The sequence below is a fragment of the Phyllostomus hastatus genome, unplaced genomic scaffold, assembly GCF_019186645.2.
Source record: "Phyllostomus hastatus isolate PE091 unplaced genomic scaffold, TTU_PhHast_1.1 phas_scaffold_501, whole genome shotgun sequence".
Taxonomy (NCBI): domain Eukaryota; kingdom Metazoa; phylum Chordata; class Mammalia; order Chiroptera; family Phyllostomidae; genus Phyllostomus; species Phyllostomus hastatus.
In genome coordinates, this window is record NW_025334033.1 from 48,517,184 (window position 1) to 48,544,724 (window position 27,541).

The 27,541-nt window shown below is 39.6% G+C and overlaps 1 protein-coding gene across 10 annotated transcripts in view; it reads left to right on the forward strand.

Moving 5' to 3' along the window:
- The window catches only part of SIPA1L1 (signal induced proliferation associated 1 like 1), a 330,102-nt gene that overhangs the window by 150,652 nt on the left and 151,909 nt on the right, over positions 1-27,541 (forward strand). For all 10 annotated transcript variants that reach the window (XM_045822209.1, XM_045822208.1, XM_045822219.1 and 7 more), the window contains one exon: positions 4,211-4,273. The gene's annotated coding sequence lies outside the window, so the exon portion shown is untranslated. The remainder of the gene's footprint in view (positions 1-4,210; positions 4,274-27,541) is intronic.

Consider the following 27,541-nt stretch of genomic DNA (forward strand, 5'->3'; position numbering starts at 1 on the left):
TTATTATATATGTGTACAATTTATAGTTTATTGTATATGCACAGTATATAATAATATTATTAGATACATACATACGCACACGTACATGTATCTATCTATATTTATCTATCTGTCATCTACGGAAATATATATTAAAAACCATGATATCTGCGATTCAAGTCCAATATCATAGAGTTGATTCTGGCTCTGTCCCTTTATTTGTTTTGTCTCTAGCTTCAGAATACAGTCAAGATACTGGGTAGGCTACTTTTTTTTTTGCTGTGCTCCCCTACGTGTGGTGATGTTGTGCGTGGGTAATGCAGTTTCTGATTGTGTTTCATTTTGAGTTAACCCTAAATGTGGGTTGATTTTAATTATTTACTTTTTAAATTTTGTGAAACATTCACATGGCTATAAATGTCAAAACTACATAAAAAGATGTAGTAGGAGAACACCCACTTCCCCTCTATTCCTGTGTTCCACTCTCATTCCTCTGATCCCGGCCCCCGTGGCTCCCTACTGCCTATGAAGTAGAATTCAAACGCAGTGCAATTGTCAAGTCCCGCCATCACCTCCGTTTTAGCTCATTCTCGTACACCATGCTCAGGCTGCCTCGGATTTTTTGTTATTCTTCAGCCTTGACTGGCTTATTCATGCCTCCAAGCCTTCGGACATTCTCTCTCTCTGCTTGGAATGATGGTCTATTCCCTCTTACCCTGCTCATCTTTAATTTTTCAAAACCCATTTTAACTCATACCTACTATGTGAAGATTTCCTTTCCTTGCCCTCCTCTCCTTACTTCACTTCTCCTACATTTGTTAGTAACAGTTCTTCCCATAGCACTTGTAGTACTGTGTGACTTTTATGACAGTTTAAATTATTGATGCATACGTGTGTCTTGGCATCCAGTTCAGTTTCTCACACGTAATCAGTTGTGTGGGAAATGCTGTGTAGGGAATGGGTTTCAGTTCTTTTCACTTATTTATTCTTTATGCCTTTGCTCTTTATTTCACTCATGCTATAGCTTATACTCGTATGTGAATCCATATAATGTGATGCCCGTGGATCTTGCTGTCCTTGGAATTTTTATATTCTCTGCCACTCCTAATATATTTGGGCATAACCCTGGTAATGTAATGGCTTCTTATGACCCCTGGAAAGTTACAATATTCAATTAAATTTTAGACCCAGTGTACAGGGACACGATGACATCAAGGCATAGAAATGGCTTAAAACATGCAGGCCTGGAAAGTCCAGGACCGTTTGATCTTGCAGGGTTTCCTCCTCACTCAAAGAGCTGAGATTTTCTGCCCACTTAATCTTTCAGATTGGAAGAAATTGTCCTGGAAATAAAACCCTTTAACAGTCTTTTAAGAACCCTAGTCAGCTTTTAAGATGTCATTATTTTTGTCCACAATGCAAGTTCACCGACCTTCCAAATTGTGTTTCTAAGCTGTTTATGTTACTTTCTCATCTGTATAGATTATTCAGCAGATTATGTTAACATGTAGGGACTCATTTCCTCCAGTCTCTTAATCCTCCATCTGTTACTCTCCCTCACTCCCTGGGTGCTGCATTCTCCTCCTGACACTCCCGTGTGTCCCTCCGATCACAGCCCATTCTCTGCAGTCCTACCTGGGATTCAGAACAGAGGGTTGGTTGCCGTGCAGACATCACATTCAATAAGGGGAGGCTTCACGATCACACCTTGTGAGGACACATGGCTCGCTGGTGCAGCAGAGTGTCCGATGTCCAGGGAGAGTGAGCTGTGAGAAAGCGTCCACTTACAGAACTGACCTTTATCCTTTATTTATTAAAAAAAATAAAATATTTTACTTTTTAATGCCAGTGTAACACATACAAAGACAAGTGAGTCCTAAGTGAACACTTTGATAAATTTTCCCACATTGAACATAATCATGAAACCACCACTCACATCAGGGACTCCAGCATCACTGGCCCACGAGATTATCCCTTGTCCCCTCTCCTGGTCTCTGCTGTTCCCCACACTCAAAGGTAACTACGGTGCTGACTTAGATAATTTTACCTATTTTTGAGCTTTATAAAATGGCATCATGCAATATATTTTCAACATTATGTTTCTGAGATTCATTTGTATTGTTGCATTGAGTATAGTTCATATATATTCATTACTCTGTAACAATGAAACTATGGCTTGTGCTGGCTGTCTATTTCTGTAAATAAGGTTTTATTGGGACACAGTCACACCCATTCATTTACATATTGTCTGTGGCTGTTTTCACACTCCAAAGGCAGAGGTGAATAGTTGTGCAACAGGGCAGAGAGACTTTATGGCCAAAAATATTTACTGTCTGGTCCTTTGCAGAAAAAAGCTGACTGACCCCCGGTATATAGCATTCAGTTATATGAATATTCTACAATTTATTTGTTACTGAGTTTTTTACTTCTTTGGATATTCCTGTATGTGTGTTTGGGACTGATGCCTCTGGAGGTGCGTGCTGGTAGGCGTTTCCCTGGGAGTGGCATAGCTGGGCCACAGTGTGTATTTGCGCTCTGCGTCAGTGGACGCTGCTGCACAGTTCTCCAGGTCACACTCCCACCAGCAACGAATGAGAGCTGAATCGCTGCAGATCCTAGTACTTTGTGTCCTCAGATTTTCATGTTTAGTCATTTTGATCAGTATGTAATTTGATGTCACTGTGGTTTTAATGTGTATTTCCTCGATGCTGGATGAAGTTGAGCACCTTTTCGTACGCTTACTGACACTTTGGGTATCCTGTTTGGGTGGCCTGTCCTTTTCTTATTGCTTTATGTGAATTCTTTATGTATTCTGAGTCCCTTGGAGGATATATGTATGGAAAATATCGTTATTCTGACTTGCATCTTTATTTTTTAAGGTGTTTTTATTTTTTTATTTTTCTGAACCGGAAGGGGATCAGGAAATTGAGAAATGGGCTTCCCTCTGTGTGCCTGAAAGCAGGGCATACATTTTCATTTTCAAAGGTGCACACATCTTCCAGACCAAAAGAAGAGAATGATTTCTAGCACCAGAAAGTGAGTCTGCATAACAAGTCTTACTCACCAGTTGGTATCTGCCGTACATTTCCTACTCATCATACCACAATTTATCATCCTTAGGAATCCATGCCTTTTCCTTTGCCTAGTCACTTCTCTAAAATTAATTGCCCTTTGTTAAAATGGCATATAAGTCCTTGGGTCTAACTGCCTCCTTGAGTTTTTACTTCCTTTCTGGGATATCCTTACGCATGTAAAAATATTCACATCAATAAAGAAATAATGCCTTTCCTCCTATTAATTTCTTTGTCAGCTTCACTTGCATGCCCCCAGGAACTGACCCTGAGAAGGTAGAGGAAGTTTTCTTCCTCCCCTACAAACTGTAACTGAAGCCAGCAACACGGCTGAATCGCTCGTACACTGAGGGCAGTGAAACTAGACGTGGTGTTTGTAGATGCGTGGGCAGTAGCTGTCCCCAGCCTTGTCAGGGCACACTCTCCCCGGGAAACACCACGGCATCAATAGATTTTTATATATGTAAGTCCTGCTTAACTAAGAGTGTGATTTGCTGGATTGTTATTTGTCCTCTCCTCTGGGTAGAAACAAAGTTTTTATCTTCCATTTTTTAATATTAAAAACTGCTCTAGGCTCTCAGAGTCCCCATTTCTAAGGGTGTGTTTCCTGAGCATTCTATATCCATGCTGAATATTCAAAGATTTTATGAAGATGCGGTATCAAATATTTGAGTCAGAAATGTGTACTTTTTGAGAACTGTTATTTCCTCAGATGTCTGAGATTAGACATTTAGAAACTGAAGCTCATTTATCTAATTTTAGGTTGTATCAAATTGAATATAGTAGATACGTGTTGTAGGGTTAGAGTACATGATTTTTTAGATCAATTTAATAATTCTGTTTTTGTTTCAATTTTATAAATAGCTTTCCAGAACAGTATTACTTGATTAAAATATATTTTGTTTCTTTTGTTTTTTGGTGTTCAGATCTACAATAGACACAGATGATTTGAACTTGAAAATATTTAGAGATACTCTAATACTACAGATACTTTTTTCTAATTTCTAATTTAAGTGTAGCTGCTTGCTTTTAAAAGGCTGGTTTGCCTTTTAAAAAGATGAAACTTTTGTTATGTAACTTTTATTTTAGTGAAATTTCTTGTGTACTAACTTTCTCTATTTTAAACTATTTTTAACTTGTTACTTCTGTTTTTTTCTCAGGTTGTGCATTATTACTGGGGATGCTAATTGTCAAAATTTCTGTAGCCATGGCACAAGACTATAGTAAGTACTGTACCATACTTCCTATGACCTACCTTCTTTAAAATGTGCTTTGTCTTTAAATTTCTCATTGGAGCAGTGGAAATTTAGAATCAAAGTTTTCAAAATCTACTTTTCTCAAAGGGGTCAATTTATTTGGTCATCTGCGTCTGGAATCTTTAGCCAAATGTACATGTACATTGTGATAGTGATAAACAGTCTTGCTCAGGCTGCTCCGTGCACCCGTGTGCTAGTGGAATGGGCATTAGGGTTGGAGCCATGTCGTGTGTCCAGTCGATCCCCCATGTTACGGAGCTGCAGAGCTGACTGAAGCTCCAGGCTGGGCCCTGTGGTCAGAGCCAGTCCTGCCCCACAATCCTGTCGACTCATCGAGGACAAAATATCAGCGAGTGTAGGGCGCTAGCCAGAGGGGTGGTTTCAGGAGTGCTCCAGTCATTTTGTTCTAGGCTATGAGACTCCAAGGTAGGTTTGCCAGGAGTTTCTGGCAGAAGTCTTCTAATTAACAGAGCTACAGAGAGGGCCTGCCTCTCTCTTCTTCGGGATGTGGTTCTGTGCCAGTGTGAGGTCTGGTGTCTGTGCAGTCTGAGCAAGAAGCCACACAAAGTGGAGGGCAGGGAAGCCAGCCCTGGGGCCTGTCTCTCCTCCAGAAGTCCAGGCTTTTGAGCCAATACATTTCCTTTTTCATTAAGCCAGTTTGCATGGGGAGCCAAAACATCCCAAGTGATTCACTTAATTTCCATTTTATTTTTAGTAATCCATTAGTTTTCTCCTGGGTAATGTGGGAGTAATTGCAAAGTGAGGCAAAATAGTACCGCTGAATTAAACTGGCAGGGCTGTTGCTCTTGACTGGCATGCTCTTCACAGCTGACGGTTAACAGGTAGTGATTTCGTGGTCAAAGACAGGAGAATAGGATGTATCGCTTTTAGATGCTCCCCCTCCCCTGGAAGGTTTTTCCTTTTAGTCAGCCCACGTGGGCTGTGAATGCTGAACAGGGTTTTGGACTGTGCCTGAAAAATCATTCCCTTGCATAGGTGTGTATTTGGCAGTGTGGACCTGTTCCTAGAAGAGTCTATACCCAAACTTCTAATTCCTTGTTTGCTTTTCAAAAACGAGTGTGAATATTGCAAATATAGAAACTACATAGAGACTAGTGTAACAAGTATCCATATGTGCCCTCCCACGAACACTGGAGAAGTCAACTGTTTACCAATGCCCTGGAACAATCAAAAACCCAGGGGATGGACCCCTCCCTAACTGCCATGCCATTTTTCTGCCTCTGAGGTACCACTGTCCTGGTTTTGGTCTTTCTTCTCCTCATGCTTTTGTTTGTCCTTTTACCACACATGATTTTTGCATGTTTTTAACTTCAGGCAGTGTAGATATACACTATGTGATTGGTTGTTCAAAATCTCAGTTGAGAATGAGTTCAGGATCACAGAAAGAGGCTATAAATTTATTCTCAGATACTTGTCCAGAGACTGATTACTAGGCACCTTAGTGATCTGCACTGAAACATGTTAGATTTTAAGTGTTTGATGAGTTTAATCAACATACTGACAGCCGTTTATCTTATCTTGCGGAATCCGGTGCCTGGTCAGCTTCTGAGTTTCCTTTCCGTCCTGGATTCCACACTCCTGTGCAGGTTCAGCACCTACTGGACATTCTCAGACCATCAGTGTGTCATCAGTGAGCTTTCCAGAATGTGGTGGTTGCTTTTTTGCTTTAAATGCTTTGTTCCTACTGTGGTCAGTATGCTTGCCTTTGGCAGACTTAGGTAAATCTATGCATCTTTCTGCACTCTGACAATTAGTTTTGACAGCTACCGAATTTACTTCTGTGCTTTCCAAATTTGCCAGTGTGTTCCCTGTGCTGGCAGCGGCAGTTATAAAAGAGGCATCTAGTCCTATGAATAGACTGAGAAGTATGGAAACATAGTACTGTGGGAGAGGAAAAAATAATTTTACTTCTACCCTTCTAAGCTCTTCTGGCTAGACTAATAATCAAATTCCCAAAGTGAACAGTGTCCAGCCAGTAAAGTGTCCTGGCTGCCTTGCCAAAACTGTGGGTGAGGAAAAATATTATTTCTCCTACCCTTTTAGGTTCTTCTGGCTAGACTAATTAATTAACATGAGACAGATTAACAGGAGAAAATAACCAAATTTATTTCATGTATTTATTCTCACGTGAGGATATGTTTATTGACGAGGGAGAGATACACACACATACCCCAGTGTGATTGATTGCCTCCCACATGTGCCCCAGCTGGGGCTCAAACCCATGACTTAGGTTTGTGCCCTGACCAGGACCTCCCTGTGTATGGGGCGATGCTCCAAGTAACTGAGCCACCCAGCCAGGGTGAAAATGACCGAAGTTACTACATATGTACGTACAGGGGCTCCATACGAACACGAGGCTTGAGGAGGGATCGGGCAGATAAGGCTTGCATGCCATCTGAGGGGTGGGAGGGGAGCTATGGTTTGGGACTTCAGAGGGCAGGAAAGGAATTCACATGGAGATAGAAGAGCAGATATTTCATAAGTAAATGTTTGCTGGACTGTCCTTAATGGGACACAGGACTTGGATCAAAAGGGTTTTGCCGGGTTCCTCCCTATCACATAGTAGTTCGCATCAAACTGTAGTTATCTGCGATGATACTTTCCTTCCTGAAGCAAGTCCTCTCGCTAAATTCTTCAGGCAGTTAGGGGGAAGGTTAAGGGTTCTTTCTCTTTCTGAGTCTTCTGTTTCTTAAAAAATAACCAGTTTTAAATCATCAACATTCCAGAAGGCATGTTTTGGGGTGGCACACTCTGCTTTCCCTCAGTATCTCAGTCACGTGGAAACCTCAGACATCCTTGCTGTATTGTCCTTTCCTCTTGTGCCCAGTGTGAGCCTTGGAGACACTTACGTGTTAGTCATGTCTGAGATGTGTCTGAAGTCGTTTAACTTCTGCATTCGGAAAACTTTTTTTTTCTCTTTTTTTTTTTTTTTTTTTTGCTGTTAGAGAAATCTTTTTATTCCTTGTTCTTGTTTGGAATGTTGTTGTTGGAACTGGAAACTGGATAGTCATTTCCATTCAGAGATCAGTAATTCTTTCATTTGGAGAACATAATTATAGATAAATTGCCAGGGAAAGATTGATGACCATCAAAAGAGGATTTCATTTTTTTTTTCAGAGTGTTATCTTTGCTTAAATGTTTAACATGTGAACAAATAAAGGCAAAAACATTTTACCCCTTGATTCATATATCTTGTATCTATATTACAAGAAGGGAAACAGAAACATCTTTTATTGAAATCAAACTTAGTTTTTTTGTGCATTGTGCATGCTTTTTGTTGTTATTTTTGTTAAAATAATGCCTTCTTTTTAAATTTTACTTAAATGTAACTATTTTTAGGCTTTTTTCCTTTCTGTGTGGACCCAGGATCTTAAATTAAAATGTTGCCAGTGTTAGAAGATTGTAGCTGTCAAGTTGAAACACTTATCTAGTGGGGTTGCTATGCAGGGAGCTACTAAATCTCTCCCATGGGGGTGAGACCAGGATTCAAGGTAGTAAGTCGTTTTGGGCATCAGGCCAAATACAGACACAAGAAATTTAAGATATTTAAGCTATAATCCTGTAATATGTCTTATATATATTTTCTTATTTAAAAAAATCTTTAGTGTTAATGGGGTCCTTTTAAAGGGAAAAGGCCTTTTTAAAAATTTTCTTAAAAAATCAATTCAGTAAACTGATATTTTTTGTTTCTTGTGGAATGACATCCTCATATTGATTTATTTTTTCATATAAAGGGATTTGTAGACTTGACTTGTTTTTACACCTCAAAATGAAATGGTGCCTTTGTGGGGACGGCCCCAGGGCCGAGGGACTTGTAGATGGTGTGACTCAGGCCCTAACTGGGTCCTGCCCTCCGCACTCTTGTGGACTCGAAAGTGCTGGTGATCAACCATTTAGTCTGGGAAAGCGATACATGAGTCATCTGAATTGGCACAAATCATCTAGAATGCTGTGGAAGGTTTTCTACTCTCTGTTCTGATTGAGGGAATTAGGAAGGGAGAGTTGTTCTTTGAGTTTTAAGGTATTCTAGAGGGTAAGTCCATACCTGTGAAAGCAGCTGTCTACCCTAGATGGAATGCAAAGCAGCTCTGATGTAGAAAGCAGTTCCGATTTTGCCAGTCTGTGTCACAGCAGCCCTCGCCACCCTTGGTGGCCTTTTCTTTGTGAAGGAGGGGGGCACTGTTGCCTGTCTTATGGCTGCAACTCAGCCCCGCCCTGCCCCCACCACGTCTCTCAGGAAGGGGCCCTGCGGCTGTCTTGCTGCCTGGAGACACAGCGTAGCCCCCCACAGCACTTTGAGGTAAGAGGACCTTTTAGAAGTTTGTAGTGTCTCTGTTTTGCTTACTCTAAGTCGTCCTACTCATTGTTCTCTCTGCTGTTTAGGACAGACTTTTGATACCTTTTTCCTCCCCTTTCTCAAAACGTTGGAGCAACAGATTTATTGAGCCTATTAGGCACCTGGCAACGAAGTGGGTGGAAGTCATATTTTTTTTTGTCTTCACTATATAACTTAGCTTTGTTTCAGTTTATTTTATAACAGGACTTTAAACCAGTCATATTTATTCTGAAGTGGAGGACACGTATAAGTCATTTAGGAATACAGATAAAATAAGTACTTTTTTCAGATAGAAAGTAACCCTTTTAATTAGTTTTTTCCCCTTTTGCGTTTTCTCTGATGGTGCATTAAGGGGCCTGCCCAGTACTTAACTATCTTACTGTGTCTGCTCCAAAGAGAAAAAGACAAGCAGACTTACCCAGTCCATAGCACAGACACCAGGCTTCAACATGTGATGTGGCTTGACTTTCTAATACATGGATAGATGTTTATTTTCATACAGGAATATGTGTGAGTGCGCTTGCGGAAGGAATGCATCTTCTGACGGGAAGGAGAAGAAAGCTGTAGCTGGCTGTGCAATTTTGTGTTTTTCTGGCCCAGCTACTGTTTTGTGTCTGTGGGTAGGTGTGCACAAGCGTGTGGATGAGGTTGTCTTCTGTGGCACTGCTATTTGTTAGACACCATTAGTGTTCCCTGTGGAGTTGATAAAAATCAGGCAGTCAGAGGATAAAATTGTTAGTACATCTGCCAATTTAAGTCGAAAGATTTTTGAGTGAGTTTCTAAGAAACTGATTGGTAAAGTACTTCCTATCAGGGAATATCCTTGATAAAATTCCTTATTACATGGTTAGTTAAGCTCTTTTCCCTGATATAAACCACAAAGACCTTCATATTAGCAATTTAGGCTACTTATAAAAAGTGCCTGTTCACTGAGAACTGTGGTCCTGTTTGTTATGAGGACTTGTGTGGTGCCCAATTAACCTTTCCGCTTCATCTCTGTTTGCGATTAGGAGCCAAGAGACCATGCTTCAGTGCTGAAGACAAACCGCCCAACCTCATTATCCTCAGTTTGCATGTTGTGTAAATAATTGGGTCATTAGCCAACACCTCAACAGAGGGGCGTGACAGGTTTACCTTTAGTGGGCATGTGACATCACTTTATGGCTTCCAGATCACTTTGTGTAAATGATCTCTCCCATGGCAGTCAGGTCCCTCGGTAATGGGTGCAGTGACTGTTAAGACCAGCCAAGAATGGTGAAGTTCTTAGTAAGTGTAAAAATCCCTAAAGGAGTTTTCTGCTTGATTCCATCTTATCCCCTCCACAGTAGATGCCTTCTAACTTTGTGAAATGGTGTCTCAGTTTTCTGAATAAATGCTAATCTTTGATGAATGCTTCCCACCCTTATTTATTTTTAAGTATTTCTTCTGAAACCAGTTAAATAGCATTAGTCTGGTCTGTGGGTTTAGGTGCCCCCTCTGTAATTGGAAAAACTCCGATAAACAGTATGTGAAGATAATCAGCTGTCTTTCTTTGTGCCTATATGGTCCCATCCCTAACATTTGATATCTCCATTGTATTATTATATAGTGGCCTTGTTTGAAAGATGGGAACACCAGTGCCTGCAAGAGTATAGAGCTTGTTGGTTGTAGAAATTCAGGCCAAGGTCCAGCATTCATTGTTGCTGTTACTTGATCCTTTAATTGTATGTCGCTTATCATTTGGAATGACATCCATTCAGTTGTATTTGTTTGAAGCATCAAGAAAATCCCAATTAACACTCTGTCTCCCAGCAAAATAATACACACCATATTTTTTGCACTCCCCCCAACCGCAATTTGGGAGGAATAATGGTTGTTAGTGGTGCTGTTGAGTTCTCTTTACATTTACATTGGTGAAATATTGTTATTTATGTTATTAAATATTTTACCACATTTTTGCTTCAATTTTTTTTTCCTATTTTCCTCCACTAAAACCTAAGGTGTGGCTTATGGTCCAAAAAAATACGGTACTTGTGAAAATCTAGAAAGGTAGATAAACATAAAGGTGAAAATAGAACCTATTTTTAAGTTTACCATCCAGAGTAGTAGTTACTAACATTCACTAGAAATGTATCCTCACAGAACACAGTGCATTTCATTAAAAAAAGGGAAAACATCTCACACCAATTATTAATAAAGACCTGACTAAGGGCAATGGCAGCTGGAAACTCTTACATGCTTACACGTGGTATGTAGCTAATATCCTCTAAATTACAAGCATTTATTTCTATAGGTTGGGACTGTGTCTTCATAGGATACGGAGAGAGCCTCTTTAAAGAGAAGCTGGACTCTGGCCTATTCTGGTTAGCTTTCATTTCCAGTGATTTCCGAGGAGGTGTGTGTGTGTGTGTGTGTGTGTGTAGTGTGTTTTTCTGTGTAGGTATTTTTTTGTTGTTGTTGAAGTGAGTCATGCAAATTAAGCTGCAATATAGAAAGAGTAGAAGAATAATATACTTTTAAAAGAAATGTCTTCTGTTCCCCTGATAGAAAGACAGGAGAGTAAAGTCACGTGACCCAAGGCCGCACATGGTAGTTTCAAGGGGTAATTGTAGGGCAGAGTCCCTGCTGGATTTTTTTTAATACGGCGTATCTGTCCTCAGCCACATTCCCTCTGCTCCTTCCCGTGCTGGAACAGCTCCGTAGAACTTAACAGTGCAGCATTGCGAAACTCCTGGACTTCTGCCTTCACTCAGATCTCTGATTATCCTACTTCATGCTTTAATTTACAATAACTTGGGTTTCTGTCCGGTTTTCAAATCATCGCACCACAAAGACTCAAACAACAGACATTACCCCGGATCTGAAAGTATTTGCCTTTTGTGGTGTTTTGGTAGTTTCTGAGGATTTGTTTGCGGGCTTCCTTCTCTGAGGCCCAAAATAACTTGATGTGCCAGTTTCCTTAGCTTCCGGTGGGCTTCATCTGGGCGTCTGTCCTAGGAGGGGCAGCCTCCCTGAGCAGTGATGCATTTCAACCAGTTGGCCAGTGATGACCCCCCCAGGTTCTTACCCTGAAGCTATTGTGGAAACAGAACAAATGATGAGAGTTTTGTCTTTTGTCCTCTCTTCCCAGTAAAGAGTGTCAGAGTTGATTTAAAGAAAGTCTGCATTTTGCGGTATCATGTAGTTTTGACACTATGTTCGTTTAGATTTTCTCCTGGAGTTCTTTGGGAAACTCCACCTGGAAGAAAGTGGGGATTTTTAAGAGAATGTGTTTCAGCAGCTGTTAATGTTAGCAAGCATGTAGCACTGTCTTTGAAGATTCTCTGGCTCTACAGCACCAGCTTGCTGGATTTCACTTTTACAACTGTACTCTTTTCCATTGAGAGACTAATTTGAATTACATTAGGCAAATATTGCCAAGTTTTAGATTATTTTGTGTTTGTATTGTTGTATTGAGTGTTGGACTGACTTGCTCACTTGTTAACTTTGAGTCATTGGTGTGATCATATGTTTTCAGTTTTAAGCATCAAATTGAGATTTTAGTATTTAAACACTTAAATTAGAAAGCAAATTTTAATTTGCTTACAAAATTTTGCCACTAATAATAGTAATCCTATCTTTCCTGTCTGTTTTACTAATGGGTAGCTTCATGGGACATTTAGATTTTGCATAATCATGTATTTTTACCTACATTGTTAGGTTGCGTATTTGGTTGGTTTTCTTGCATAGTACTCAGATGTATTACAGTGAACTAGTCTCAGTCAGAAATAAAGAGCCCTCTCTATTTTTTATTTGCTGCTTGGACTCTTACAAGTTACTATACTCTCTGTCAGTGGGTTTCTGATTCTGTGAAGTTCTCAGATGCAAAGACAGGTTTGTTGTTGTTTTACGTAAGAATCCAGTGTAATCTCTTTTTGGAGAGGATTTGGATAACCCATTTTCAGTTGGTCTCCCAGTTCTCATTCTTGTTCCTTCAAAGTGGGCCATCTTTTCCCTCCTCTGTCTTCATTTTCTTCTCCTTTTTGATAAGGGGGAGAGAGAGGGAATGTTTGACCTTGTCTTAAGTGGAGGGTGGGAATAAAATTAAGTTCAGGTAAAGGATGCAGTGGTGCACCCAACCTGGAAAGAAAATTAGAGAGACGAGAGTTCAAGCGAGAAGTTTTTGGTCTAGGAAGTAAAATAGTGAAGAGAAATCTCTGACTCTGCCATCATTCCTTTAACTGCTGGGTGTCGTTGCCAATGAGTCGCACCAGGCAGCTACCACTTTCTGACTGAGCTCTGAGGACAGCTTTTGAGCAATAGCAACCTACTAAGGGTTCCCCCCCCCCCCCACTTCCATAGTAGATGCTCAGTTAATAGAAAGTTGGACTGACTTGCTCACTTTTTAACTGCAGGAAAAGGAAAATAGACTCATTCTTCCTTAAAATAGCTGTTGTGATTTTCTTCCAGATGAATTTCTCCTTTATTAATTCTGTGAGGAATCTATAAAATAAGTTGAATACTTTTTAAAATATTAAACCTTCTTTCCTATTGTTACCCACTAGCATCTCTTTTTTTCTCTAGAGGAATGAGAAGTATGAGAAGTTATTTTCTTTTTTTTTTCTCTGCAATAAAGGCATTCTAATCTTTATTGTATTGTTTCCATTACTTTTTAGTCCCCTTACTCCCTGCTCCCCCAGCAATCACCACACTGTTGTCCTTGTCCATAACTCCTTTTTCCTTTTTGCTCAGTCCCTCCACCACTTAACCTTCCCACCCAGCTAGCTGTCATCTGTTCTCCATCCATGAGTCTGTCCCCATTTTCCTTGTTAGTTCGCTTTGTTCATTAGATTCCACTATGAGTGAAATCATATGGTCTTTGTCTTCCTCTGACTGGCTTATTTCACTTAGCATGATGTTCTCCAGGTCCATCCATACTGTCACAAAAGGTAAAATTTTCTTCTTTTTAATGGCCGAGTAGTATTCCGTTGTATAAATGTCCAGGAGTTGTTTTATCCACTCATCTGTCAGTGGACAGTTGGGCTGCCTCCATATCTTGGCAACTGTAAATACTACAATGCACATATGGGTGCTTATGTTCTTTTGAATTAGTGTTTTGGGTTCCTTCAGATATAATCCTAAAAGTGGGATCTTTGGGTCAAAAGACAGAACCATTTTTAAATTTTTGAGGTATCTCTATACTGCCTTCCATAGTGGCTGCACCAGTCTGCATTCCCACCAATAGTGCAAAAGGGTTCCCCTTTCTCCACATCCTCACCAGCACTTGTTGTTTATTGATTTATTGATGATAGCTATTCTGACAGGTATGAGAGGATATGTCATTTTGATTTTAATTTGTGTATCTCTGATGATTAGGTGAGCATCTTTTCATATGCCTGTTGGCCATCTGTATGTCCTCTTTAGAGAAGTGTCTATTTAGGTCCTTTGCCCAGTTTTTAATTGTGTTGTTTGTTTTTTCAGTGTTGAATTTTGTAAGTATTTTGTAAATTTTGTATATTAACCCCTTATCAAATGTATCAGTAAACATATTCTCCCATTCCGTGGATTGTCTTTTTATGCTGTTGATGATTTCCTTTGCTGTGCAAAAACTTTTTAGTTTGATGTAGTCCCCTTTGTTTATTGTTTCTTTTGTTTCCCTTGCCTGAGGAGATATATCTGATAAAAAAAGTGCTATGACCAATGTCTGAGATTTTGCTGCTTATGTTTTCTTCTATAATTTTTAGGGTTTGGGTCTAACATTTAAGTGTTTGATCCATTTTGAATTTATTCTTGTGTGTGGTGTAAGAAGGTGGTCTAGTTTCATTTTTCTACATGTATCTATCCAATTTTCCCAACACCATGTATTGAAAAACTATCTTTAGCCCATTGTGTGTGCTTGCTTCCTCTATCAAATATTAATTGACTATAAAGGTGTGACTATATTTCTTGACTATATTGACTATATTTCTTGGCTCTCTATTCTGTTCCATTTATCTATAAGTCTGTTAGGGCAGTTCCATGCTGTTTTGATTTCTACGGCCTTATAGTACATTTTTATATTAAGTAGCGTGATTCCTCCAACCTTGTTCTTCTTTCTCAGGGTCGTTGTTGCTGTGCAGGGCCTTTTGTGATTCCATACAAGTTTTTGAAATATTTGTTCTACTTCTGTGAAATACATCATTGGACTCTTGATAGGAATTGCGTTGAATCTGTAGATTGCTTTGGGTAGTATGGGCATTTTAATGGTGTTAATTCTTCCAATCCATGAACACCATATGTGCTTCCACTTATTTGTATCTTCTTTAATTTCTTTCTGCAGTGTCTTATAATTTTTCTGAGTACAGGTCTTTTACATTCTTGGTTAGGTTTATATAATTTTTAAAAAATATTTGTACTATCTCTGTGGAGTATGTCATTGGAATCTTCATAGGGATTGTGTTGAATCTATGGGTTGCTTTGGGTAATAGGGACATTTTAATGATGTTAATTCTTCCTATCCATGAACACAGTATACACTTCCACTTATTTGTATCTTCTTCAGTTTCTTTCTGCAGTGTCTTATAATTTTTCTGAGTACAGGTCTTTTACATTCTTGGTTAGGTTTATATAATTTTTAAAAAATATTTGTACTATCTCTGTGGAGTATGTCATTGGAATCTTCATAGGGATTGTGTTGAATCTATGGGTTGCTTTGGGTAATAGGGACATTTTAATGATGTTAATTCTTCCTATCCATGAACACAGTATACACTTCCACTTATTTGTATCTTCTTCAGTTTCTTTCTTCAGTGTCTTATAATTTTGCTGTGTACGGATCTTTTGCATCCTTGGTTAGAGTTATTCCTAGTTATTTTATTCTTTTTGAAGCAATTGTCAGTGGGATTGTTTTCTTAATTTCCCTTTCTGTTAGTTTGTTATTGACATATAAAAATGCAGGTGATTTCTGGATATTAATTTTGTATCCTGTTACTTTGCTGAATTCATTTATTAGTTCTAGTTTCTTAGTGGAATCTTTGGGGTTCTCTATGTGCAGAATCATGTCGTCTGCAAATAAAGACAGTTTTACTACTTCCTTTCCAATTTGGATGTCTTTTATTTCTTTTTCTTGTCTGATTGCTGTGGCTAGGACTTCCAGCAGTATGTTGAATAAGAGAGGTGAAAGCAGACATCCTTGTCTCGTTCCCGATCATATGGGGAACACTTGCAGTTTTTGCCTGTTGAGTATGACGCTGGGAGTGGCTTTGTCATATGTGGCCTTTCTTATGTTTAGCTGTGTTCCCTCTATTCCCACTTTGCTGAGAGTTTTTATCATAAAATGGTGCTGGATTTTATCAAATGCTTTTTCTGTATCTATTGATATGATCATGTGGTTTTTATCCTTCATTTTGTTTATGTGGTGAATCACATTTATTGATTTGTGAATGTTGTACCAACAACCTTGCATTCCCAGAATAAATCCCACTTGATCATGGTGCATGATCTCTTTCTTTGATGCATTGCTGCATTTGGTTTGCTAATATTTTGTTGAGGATTTTAGCATCTATGTTCATCAGGGATATTAGCCTATAATTTTCTTTCTCTGTAGTATCTTTATCTGGTTTTGGAATTAGGATAATACTGGCCTTGTAAAATGAGCTTGGGAGCCCTCCCTCCTCTTGAATTGTATGAAATAGTTTGAGAAGGAGAGGTGTTAGGTCTTCTCGGAATGTTTGGTAAATTTCCTCTGTGAAGCCATCCGGTCCAGGGCTTTTGTTTGTTGGGAGTTTTTTGATTACTGCTTCAGTTTCACTAGGGGTAGTCTGTCTATTCAGATTCTCTGGTTCTTCCTGATTTAGTTTTGGAAGATTGTATGTTTCTCTGAATTTATCCATTTCATCCAGGTTGTCCAGTTTTTTCGCATATAATTGTTCATAATGTCTTACAATCCTTTGAATTTCTTTGGTGTCAGTTGTTATTTCTCCTCTTTCATTTCTGATTTCATTTATTTGGGCCCTTTCTCTTTTTTTTCTTGACGAGTCTGGTTAAGGGTTTGCCAATCTTGTTTATCTTTTCAAAGAACCAGCTGATGGATTCATTAAGCTTTTGTATTTTTTAATAGACTCTATTTCATGTATTCCTGCTCTGATCTTAATTATTTCCTTTCTTCTACTCACTGTGGGCTTTGTTTGTTGTTCTTTTTCAAGTTCCTTGAAGTGTGAAATTAGATTGTTTGAACTTTTTCTTGTTTGTTTGTTTGTTTTCGAGATAGGCCTGTAATGCTGTGAATTTCCCTCTTCGGACTGCTTTCCCCTCATCCCACAGATTTTGGATTGTTGTGTCCTCATTTTCGCTTGTTTCAGGGTGTCTTTTGATTTCTTCCTTGATCTTGTTGTTGACCCATTCATTGTTTAATAACATGTCATTTAGCTTCCATGTCTTGGCATGTTTTCCAGTGTTTGTCTTGTGATTGATTGATTTCTAGTTACATAGCATTGTGGTCAGAGAAGATACTTGATATCATTACAATCTTCTTAAATTTATTGAGACTTGTTTTGTGACCTAACATGTGGTCTACCCTAGAAGACACTCTATGTGCACTTGAAAAATATGTATATTATACTGCTTTGGGGTGAAATGCTCTGAAGATATCAATTAAATCCATTTGCTCTAGTGTGTTATTTAAGGCTGCTCTCTCCTTGTTGATATTCTGCTTGGAAGTCTGTCCATTGAAGTCAATGGGGTGTTAAAATCCCCAACTACATCTGTATTTCTGCAATCTCTCCCCTTATGTCCATCAAGATTTGCTTTACATATTTAGGTGCTCTTATGTTAGAGGTGTAAATGTTTACTAGGGTTATACCCTCTTGTTCGATTGTTCCCTTTATCATTATGTAGTGTCCTTCTTTGTCTCTTACTGTAGCCTTGGTTTTGAGTCTATTTTGTCAGATACAAGTATTGTTACCCCAGCTTTTTTTTCCTTTCCATTTGCATGAAATCTCTTTTTCCATCCCTTTACTTTTAGTCTGTGTGTATTATTCGATCTGAGATGGGTCTTTTGGAGGCAGCATATATACAGATCTTTGTTTTCTTATCCACTCAGCTACCCTAGGTCTTTTGGTTGGAGCATTTACGCCCTTTACATTTAAGGTGATTATTGATAGGTATGTATGCAGTGCCATTTTTGTAATTAGACTCTTTTCTTCTGTTCTTTCTTTTTTTCTCTTTTTCTTCCTCTTCTTAAAGCAAGCCCTTTAACATTTGTTGCAGTACTGGTTTTACTGGTTTAACATCAGTTAACAAACTCTGTTAGCTTTTTCTTTTCTGGGAAGCTCTTTATTTCTTCTTCAATTTTAAATGATAGCCTTGCTGAGTAAAGTAGCCTTGGTTGTAGGTCCTTGCTTTTCATCACCTTGAATATTCATGCTAGTCTCTTCTGGCCTGAAATGTTTCTGTTGAGAAGTCAGATGACAGTCTAATTGGTGCTCCCTTGTAGGTAACTACCTGCTTTTCTCATGTGGCTTTTAGGATTCTTTCCTTGTCTTTAAGTGAAATAATTTCTAAGACTGTATAAATGTAACTACTCCTTACCTGTGAAGGAGTTGAAATTACATTCGGCCCTTTGAAGGCAACCTGTGGCTGATGTGGCCGCCAGTGAAAATGAATCTGACACCCCTGCTCTATTGGTAATGGCCATGAAGTTCCTGGCCACATGAAAAATAACTGGCTTCTGTAATTACTGTTTGAGAGTCTCAGGCTCACTTCTCATTCAGCAAGACTGTTTTCTCTGAAAGCTAGACTCATAGCCTTTGTGAAGCTTTTATATAGAATTCTGCTTTTTGGGGTGATTAACTCTTTGCCCTCAGGCTTTTCAATCTGTACAAATTGATGTGAGGGACTCCTCTCAAGGAGAGATGTGTGCCTGGGAGTACAGACAGTATAACTTGCAAGAAGAAATAAGAGGAGGAGAGAGACATTTCCTTCTTCTTTCTCCCAGAGTAATCAGAAAGCAGAACTATTGTTTAAGTTCCCAAGCCCCTGTGGGTAAAGAGATGCTGTGTCGCTGCAGATACTATCAAAGTGGGCGCCTCCTTCAGTGGGACGGTGCCATGTCACAGTTAGAAGGGAGCCTGACACTGCTTCTGCGCAGTGGCAGGACCTCATCACAGATGCCTTTGCATTTGCTGGTCAACCTCTGCTTACTCTAAGGCACCCTGAGAATAAATACTGTGTCCTGGAGGTGGGACACCCCTTGCAGCTGTCCTGTAGTTTACATTGACATACCCTTAGGAGTTGTTTCAGAACCCGAAGCTCTCGCTGTCAGCAGCTCGTCCTGCCCAGGGGAGGAGCTGGGCTGACTGCCGCCAGTTCTGTGAGCCTGCCTGAGCAGAGGGACGTTGCTGAGCAAGTATCATCTGTTCTTTCCTTTCCAGCCTGCACTGAAATCAAGTTCTGTGAAAGGCTGTGATCAAGGTGACTCAGAGAATTTGTTGTCAGCTACTTTTGTATCTTGTAAAGTGCAGTATTATTGTATCCAGGGCTAACGAAAAAGTTATCTTAGCAGTGATGTCTTTGCTGAGTAAGAGAAATGATGTGAAACTCTGAGAGACAGAGAGAGACAGAAAATTTGAGATTTTGCTCCCCAGCACATGTCATCAGTTTGGCTCAAAGAAACTCTTATTTAAAAGAAACAAAAAAGGATACAGTAACAGTGGAAACAGACTGACCTGGTGAAAACATTTTAATTCCTAGGAAAGAGTTCTCCTTCAGAAGAGAGATGGTGTTTACAGTCATCAGTTGTGTAGGCGTCTTACATTGTTTGATCCTGTAGTTCTCAAAAAGGGGACTCTAAAAGAGAAAAGAAACTTGTAGCTTCCACAGCACCCAGACCTGCTCATGGTACGTGGAAGATGACTTCCTGTCCCTCCTTCTGGTCAGTATATTCCATCTGAAAGGAATTAACTCCTTTGTCGGGCCGTTTATTAAGTGTTAACTTGCACCTGTTGGTGAGTAAATTAACCTAGAGAGCATGTTCCATATTTAGAATGTTTGGCCAATCTAAGGATTCTTGTGTTTATTAGCCTGTGACAGCTCCATCTTAAGGATAAGTAAATAAAGGCCCAAATGCATAGTCATTTGTTCAAAGTAGCAAAACAAGTCCTCTGAAGAGCAAGAAACAGATGGGCCTTTGCATACTTTCTGTGAAAGTTAATCCATGTTGACGCAATGTATACATTATTTCAGAAGATTCTAGTCTTTTGTCAGATATTCTCTCACTATTTTAGGCAAGTTTTACAGCTGCTGCACAGTACCTCAAGATTCTCCTTTTGATACGTGTTGCATCAGATGGCACAAGGGAATTGAAAAGCTACAAAGGATCAGTAGTAATAGATTGACTACTGGGTTAAGAGAGAGGAAGAAATCAAAGACAGTTTTATGGAAGCTCATGGGTCCAACCTGTGAGAAAATAAACCCAATTCCAGCACCCCAATACCTTTTCCTCTGTGCTCCCTACTTAGCTGCATGCACTGCGGTGTCCGCTCCTTCCCACCAGTACCCTCTCCATCCCGTCTGCCCTGTGGTCCTCTCCCCTCCCCTGGAGGCTAACCCCGTGGTCACGTCATTCCATTCTCTCTCCCCCTCATCCCTTCATGCCTTTTCCTTGCCCATAAATATCCTTCAGCTCTTTCTCTCTCCAGCACTAATCCCCTCCACACCCTGCAGGAATCCCCCTCACTTTCTCTTTCTTGTTTCTAGTATGGGGAAAACAAAAAGTGGAGGAGAGAGGAGGATTGTTCTTTTATACCTTTATGAGGCACCAGACACACCAGTAGCAATAATGGGATTTCTTTGCAGTGAAGTTTGGGAAAGAGAAGGGCAAGGATGGACTATAATTCCGTTCCGTACACTTGGGCCCTTGCGTGACTCCCAGGAGAGGAGACTTTTGTATGTACGAATTAAATTTTTTTCTTCTGTTAATATGTCTTGAGTCAATTCAATTATTAGATCAGCCAAAAGAGCCAAGCAGGGTAGGGGGAAATTTTCCCCTCTTTGATACTTGATTGAAAATAAAATAAATTTGCATTGTTCAGTATAAAACTGAAATAAAAGGCATGATTATATAATGGGATATTACTTAAACTATTTGACCACAAGCAGTCCAGCCTTACCCTTCCGAGGTTATTATATTGTTTTTTTTTAAACCTCAAGTCTGCTCTTTTTGTTTTTTCCTTATGTAGGATTAAAAATGCTTCATTTCTATGGAGTTTAATAAGAGTTCCAAGTAATTCAGCATGTGAGTGTTTTTAAGTTCCAGACAGAAGTTTTGAAAGTCCTTTTGAAGGGTGACCACAGTGATGCCTTTGGCCTTAAAGAGGGCCCGCCCCACTGTGAATGGAGGGTCCATGCGTTAGTAGATTGGGACCTGTTAGTGTAATTTATTACCATTAACTCCTTGTCTCTGAAATTCTACCTTTTCAGTTATTTTGTCATCTTTTAGACCCAGTCTTTTCTGGTGAGAAATTTTTTGTTTTTAGTTCCCTGAGTCTTGCTGTTCCCCCTCAGCAGGGTGCTTGCCCTCCCTGGGAGAGAGCTGTCCCGCAGGGGAGCAGGCCGTTCTGCTGTGTCCCTGCCACACCCTAGGGCCCTTTGGGTCACTTCTGCTGTTTTTTATCCTCTTATTAGCTCTGCATTTCTGTGTAGGTTTCTGTGTAGTTGTTAGATTGGCCAAAAAATCCAGTTAGTTTTTTTCTCTAAAATAAAAGACACATTTTTCATGTTCACCAATAACTTTATTGATTTGGATATTTTGAGTATATTGGCTATCTCCCGTGTGGTAGAACATTGATTGTTCTCAATGTCTTAATTCGATTGTTATCAACTTCACCTGGTCTACCCAACCATGGGGCATCGTCCTGTGAGAAATTACCAGCACAAAACTTCATAAACCACTTTTGACACACTTGATCAGTCACAGCACCTTCTCTACACACTGCACAAGTCTTTTTTTTTTTGCATTTCAGTTGCGTTTTTACCTTTCTTCAAATAAAAAGCTTAATATGCTGAAAATGGTGCTTAGTTTCTTCCATCTTCAGTACTAAAATGGCTACACAAAAACTCATAGCTTTTGATAAGTTTTTTTTAGTACACTCTGATATGACAGCTGTCACAATGCAACCTAACAAAATTGTTTTGAATGATGTTAAAGACAACTAAGTGCTACTACAGCCATCTTATGGAAAAAAAAGAAATGAACTTTTTGGCCAACCCAATACTTGAGCTAGGTCACCAGGCACTTTGTATTTATCCCATAGTTTACATGGGCCATCTGTTGAGTCGCTCTGGTAATCGTTCCTTTTTTGAATACCAATGCATTCAAGTTAAGTTGCAGCCAGGGATGCTAGGAGTCTTTGCAAAGAGTCTAATGCACCGAACTGTGGGTCCCTCTCAACTGAAATGGGCCTTTGGAGAGTTTTTGTTGTCCACGTATTTCCTTCTGGATTCTCTTTCCTCAGGTTCGAGAGGGTGTGATTGTGGGAGCTGAGGGTCATGCTAGTTGAGGATAAGTAGAAAAAGGGGGGGATGGGGCTGGGAGTAAGAAAAAGGGACAAACGTCTGTGAGTAGTAATAGTGGGATTTATTTGCAGTGAAGTTTGGGGAAAAAGAAGGGCAAGGATGGACAATAAATCTGTTCCATACACTCAGGCTCTGCTCTGACTCCTAGGGGAGGGGCTCAGAAGCGTATACCTCGACGCTTTAAGCAAAGTAGCTTACCTAAGTCTCCCCAAGCATCTGACTTACTGTGTGTTTCTGATTTTCTGGAGGGAGATCTGGAAAGTAAGAATCAAAACCATGGAGTCTTAAGTCTGAATGGCAGTGGCTGTGTTGGTAGAGAACTGGACTGAGGCGAACATCTGTAAGAAAGTTCTCTGTGAAAAAGGGAAGTCCCAGCTCTGTTCTGAGCCCTCCTCCCCTCTCTCCTGTGGCGATACCATCTACTCGGTGACTTTAAATGCCATCCATCTGCCTCTGTGATTCCCAGTTCATTATCTTCAGCTCCACCTTGTATTTCTGACTGCCTTTCTGGCATCTCCTGAGAGATGGTCAACACAGAACTCGTTTGTATCTAGGGTGATCAACTCATTCTGGTTTCCCAGGACTTTCTCAGTTTTAACACTGAAAGCCCCACATTGCAGGTAGCCCTCAACCCAGGCAAACCGAGATGGCTGGTCATCCTTTTTATAGTTTTTAAAATCACTTCTCTCCCACCCTGAATTCCCCAGAATCATCCGTCCAGCTGCTCCATATCAATATTCTAGAGTTGTCCTTGATGCCTCTCTTTCTGAAATCCGTCAGTGTGTCATGTGCCTTAACCACCACTGATCTGTCCGCATGCCTTGTCGTTTCTGCCTCCAAAACCACCGCACGCTCTGCCCTTCTCCATCTCCACCGATTCCACCTGAATGCACGCCCTTTGCATCTCGGGCTGGGTCACATCACGGGAAGAGGCCGCGACACCCTGAAACCGCATCACGTTGCTCTTACCAAGGCCTCCGGGCTTTCATACACTGCAATGCCAACTGTCTCTCTGAGCCCATGTCATCCCTCGCCCCCCCCCCAGCCACACTGCCTCTCTTTACCTCGGACGTGCTAAGTTTGTTCATATTTTAGGGTCTTGCTTCTTGTTCTTTCATCTGCCCAGAATGTCCTTCATTTGCATAGCTGGTTCTTTCTTGACACTCAGATCTTCTTATTTTAAATGACTTTACAGATAAGTAGAAATTAATTGCTCAATATCTGTTATTACTACTATAAAATGTATGGTGGTGATACATTGTCATCCTTATTTTATGTTAGCTGAAATGTTTTAAAAACCTTTCCAGGTTTATTCACCAAAACATTTTCTCATACCCTATATTTCTTTTAAGTTCCTAAGTTATTCCCTGGTTAATTCTCCTCCTATGATAGCTTTCAGGACTGCGCCCTGAGTGTGCAGGTAGAACCCTTGCATCCAGCAGTCCTGGGCGAGGGCCGAGAGCCCGGGAGCCTTCTCGCTCGCTTTGACCTAAGTGACTGTGGTTTAGAACTTGGGTTCCAAATAATTCTTTGCATTTCAGGGTTGAAGATGCTGTTAAGCCAGGATCTCAGCCATGGATCTCTGGCATTCGAGCCACATAATTCTTGGTTAGGGAAGCTGTCACGCCATAGAGTGCTTGCATTGTCCGAGACCTCTGTGCTCCGGAGGCCAGTAGCATGGCCCCCTCCACGTTGTGACCACCCCACACATCTCCAGATGCTGCTAAGTGTCCCCTCGGGGGGCACAATTGAAACACAGTGTTCTAAACAATAATTACAGTTTTTTCCTATGTTCTTTACATTGGGAAATTACTAATTTAAAAAATCAAGTAGAAAGCTGTTTTAGGGGGGAGAGGGAATGTAGCGGATTTTTAAAAAGCCATTATAAAGGAACATTGTTGATTTTACATCATTACTGAGTTATAAGAATCTATTTTCAACATGTGCCTCTGTAATGCCACGGTAAGCTTTGAGTTAGAAACCCTAAAATATTCTGAGGGAATTTGTTCTTTCAGTGTTTCTATATTTTTCGCCTGCTCCCATCACCATGGAGCTAAACACGGTGAGAGACATGCGAGGTTAAAAACAGTGATGACAGAAGAGGAGAAAATGCTTTCTTCTGCTTCTGTTTCCTTCGCTTCTTCCTTACCCTTCGGTCCGCCGGATGGGACATACAGTCTGAATGTTTTAAAATTGGGCATCAAGGTAGGAAAGGCATGATTTTCAGAGGAACTTTTTCTTTCAGGAAAAAGCTAACATAATTTGAGCAGACCCACGAATTAATATTCTAAAATGAGGGACGTGTACCAGAACTCTGTAGGGAGGGAACATTTTTCCCTGTTTTGCACCCATTTATAGATCTGTGTGCATCAGAGTTCATACTGAATTGCTTAGGGTTCCTCTATATCTGACAGATTGTTTTCATAAAGGAAGTAAATAGCAAAGTGTGTGTATGCTAGGTTTTACTGTAGAACGATTGATTCTTTGAGTAAATGCAGTTCTTATAAGCTTTCTTAAACTGAGACCATAGCACAATATTATGTATGAAATATTAAGTCACCACAGATACTGTGCTGAGGAATTTGAGTTTCTTGTCCCCTTCGTAGTGGAGATATTGGAGATTAGTAGATGCAACATTCCTGAACCAATTACTTATTTGCCATAGGAAATGCAAAAGATGGTTCTGGTTGTCCTTCATATTTTTCAAGTTGGGTCTTTATTTGAATTTGTATACTCACCCATTTATTGACTTTAAGCCTTTTTGGAGTGGAACGGTCACATGTCCCAAGGATTAATATGAAATTGGGGAAAATTTTGTTCCCTAATATTTATGAATAGTGACTTATTCTGTTGGTTTGTACAAATATGTGCTAATATGTTATTTCTGCTCATCAAAGAAAGTTTGAAAAATTCTTCTGTTTAAAATACAGAAGTATATTTTCTAAACAAATTAATGTCTTTTGATATTAATTTCCAATCCAATAGTGGTTTCACTGTGTTGAAACCTTCAACCATTAATTTCAGGAAGTTTAGATACCTCATTTCTTTTTAAACAGTGTTACTGTTTCTTTTTGCATGAATGAATGATGTGGACACCGACCTGCAGTGTCTGTGGCATTATGGATGAGACGAAATAAATTTGCATGGACTACCAAGTTCTGTGGAGGAAAAGGGATGGCGTGGCCACTCTCTCAAGGGGATAGCACCTAGACCCTTGCCTTGAGAGACTTTTATTGGACTCAATTTGCATAGGAATACAGGGTGTATATGTAAAGCTCATTAATCATTATCAGGCAGTAAGGATCAAACAATAGATAACATACAAAAATTCAGAGGGCCTATTTTGAGTTAGGGTCACATAGTTAAATGGTCATAAAACTGGGGAACAAACTCACTTCCTGCTTGGACCTTTATCATTTAATTGAGAGCATTATAAACAAAGCAGGTTTCACAGGATTTTACACATTCTTTCTTAGGCCTGATCATCCTAGGGAACCTGCCCCTTCCAGCACAGGGCTGTACCCACCACTGGCATTGTTTCAGGTTTAAGTCAGGCAGGGGAAGTAAGGCAGCCAAGAGATTAGGAGACTTCTCACAGACAGAATGAGGACTCAGGCTGTGTCAAAGCCAAGGGGTGAGGGTCCATCACCCCTTTTCTGTAGCCCCCAAGTCCTCCCCTGCCCTCCCTTGATCGTGCCTGTCTTAGGTTGTCCCTCCCTTGAGGAATCTTACCTGTCATTGGCTAACTGATCAAGCATTGGGGGCCAGGCAGGGTGAAATAAAAGAGGCAGAGGCAGCGCCCCTGCCAGGGAGACAAGCTTTGTCTCCTTAGTGGCTGATGGTCCAAAGGTCACTCACTCGGCCTTAGCCATGTGGGGGTTACAGCTCCTGAAACCAGGCAGGGCAGTTCCCAACAAATGAAGATGTGATATTTAATTTAAAAGTGGATGACTTTAAAGAAAACTATGGAATTTAAACATCAGAGACTTAAAAATAATGGCAAAGATTAGAAACCAGAAAATTTAGAAACTTATATCTATGTTTGAGATATGCACTAATGAGCAAATCTGCTATTTTTCTGTTGCATTAAGTCTTTAGCTCTTTGTCAGTTACTCCCAGTATGAAACATGAGATATTTTTTGCATTCTTCAGTAAAATTTCCCAAAGGTGACCTTCTGTATAAAGAGCTAGTGGTGAATGCCTTTTTTTTTTGTTCATTTGTACATTGATAAGAACAATGATAACAGATCACAAATTACAACATCCTTTGATTTTATTCTGATAAAAATTTTTTTGGCTACTTTTGTATATTTTCTTTCTTGTTTACTATCCTGCTTTTGAATAATATTATGAGTGTAAATATAGATGCAGAGAGGTTTCTTCATCTTTGTTTTTTAATACTTCTCTGCTTGGATGTATATGTACATATATATGTATATATACATATATACACACCCACACGCATGCATGCGTATTTACATGTGTATATACATGTATTTACATGTGTATATACATGTATGTGTGTGTTTATTATTTTTAAATAAAACGTTTATAATTTTCCTTTGGCCTTAAATTTAGTCAACACATTTTTCTAAGTACATACTATGCATCAGGCACAGTACTAGGGGCATAGTGATGAGCTGCTAGAGACCTTGTCTTCTTAGAGCCTTAGAAAACCCGGAATATACAGTAGAATACAAAGGGAAAGATGATTAACCCTATTAACATTACCAGTCCTAAAGCACTACTTGCTTGTAGTATTCTCCCCATCCATGAGTGTGCTATATTGTTACTTGTTTTCCTTTTTCCATTGTTATGATCATATTAACACACACAGGTTTTTTTTATTTAAACTTAACATTATGCTGTGTTCTCTTGTGTAATTAAGGGCATTTTGAACATAATTTTAATGAGAATGTAATGTTGCATTTGTGGGCAGTCCATAATTTATGTAGATTGGGAGCATTTAGGTTGTTTACAGGTCTTTCCTGTTGTAAATGATGCTGTGATGATTGTCTTCTGTATACATTTTTGTCTTTTAGATTATTTCCTTAAGAAATTGTCAGGGGTAAAAGTATGTAAACATTTTAAAAGTCCTTGATACATAATCCTAAAACCAAGATCCTTGGTCAGCTGTTTCTTACCCACTGGCATTAGTTCTTATTCATGGGCTTCTATAAGCAGAATTTTTAAAAAAGTTTTGTGCAATTTTCTACCAAATACAAAATTTAATTTTTGAAATTTCCAGAAGGTGGTTTTCTAACTGTTGAAAGAATAAGAAGCCAACTCCCTCCCATTTAAAGTGGGAGATTTATGTAAGTTTATTTTTTTATAAAGATTCTCTTCATTTTTCTGAGTCAGGTTTGTCA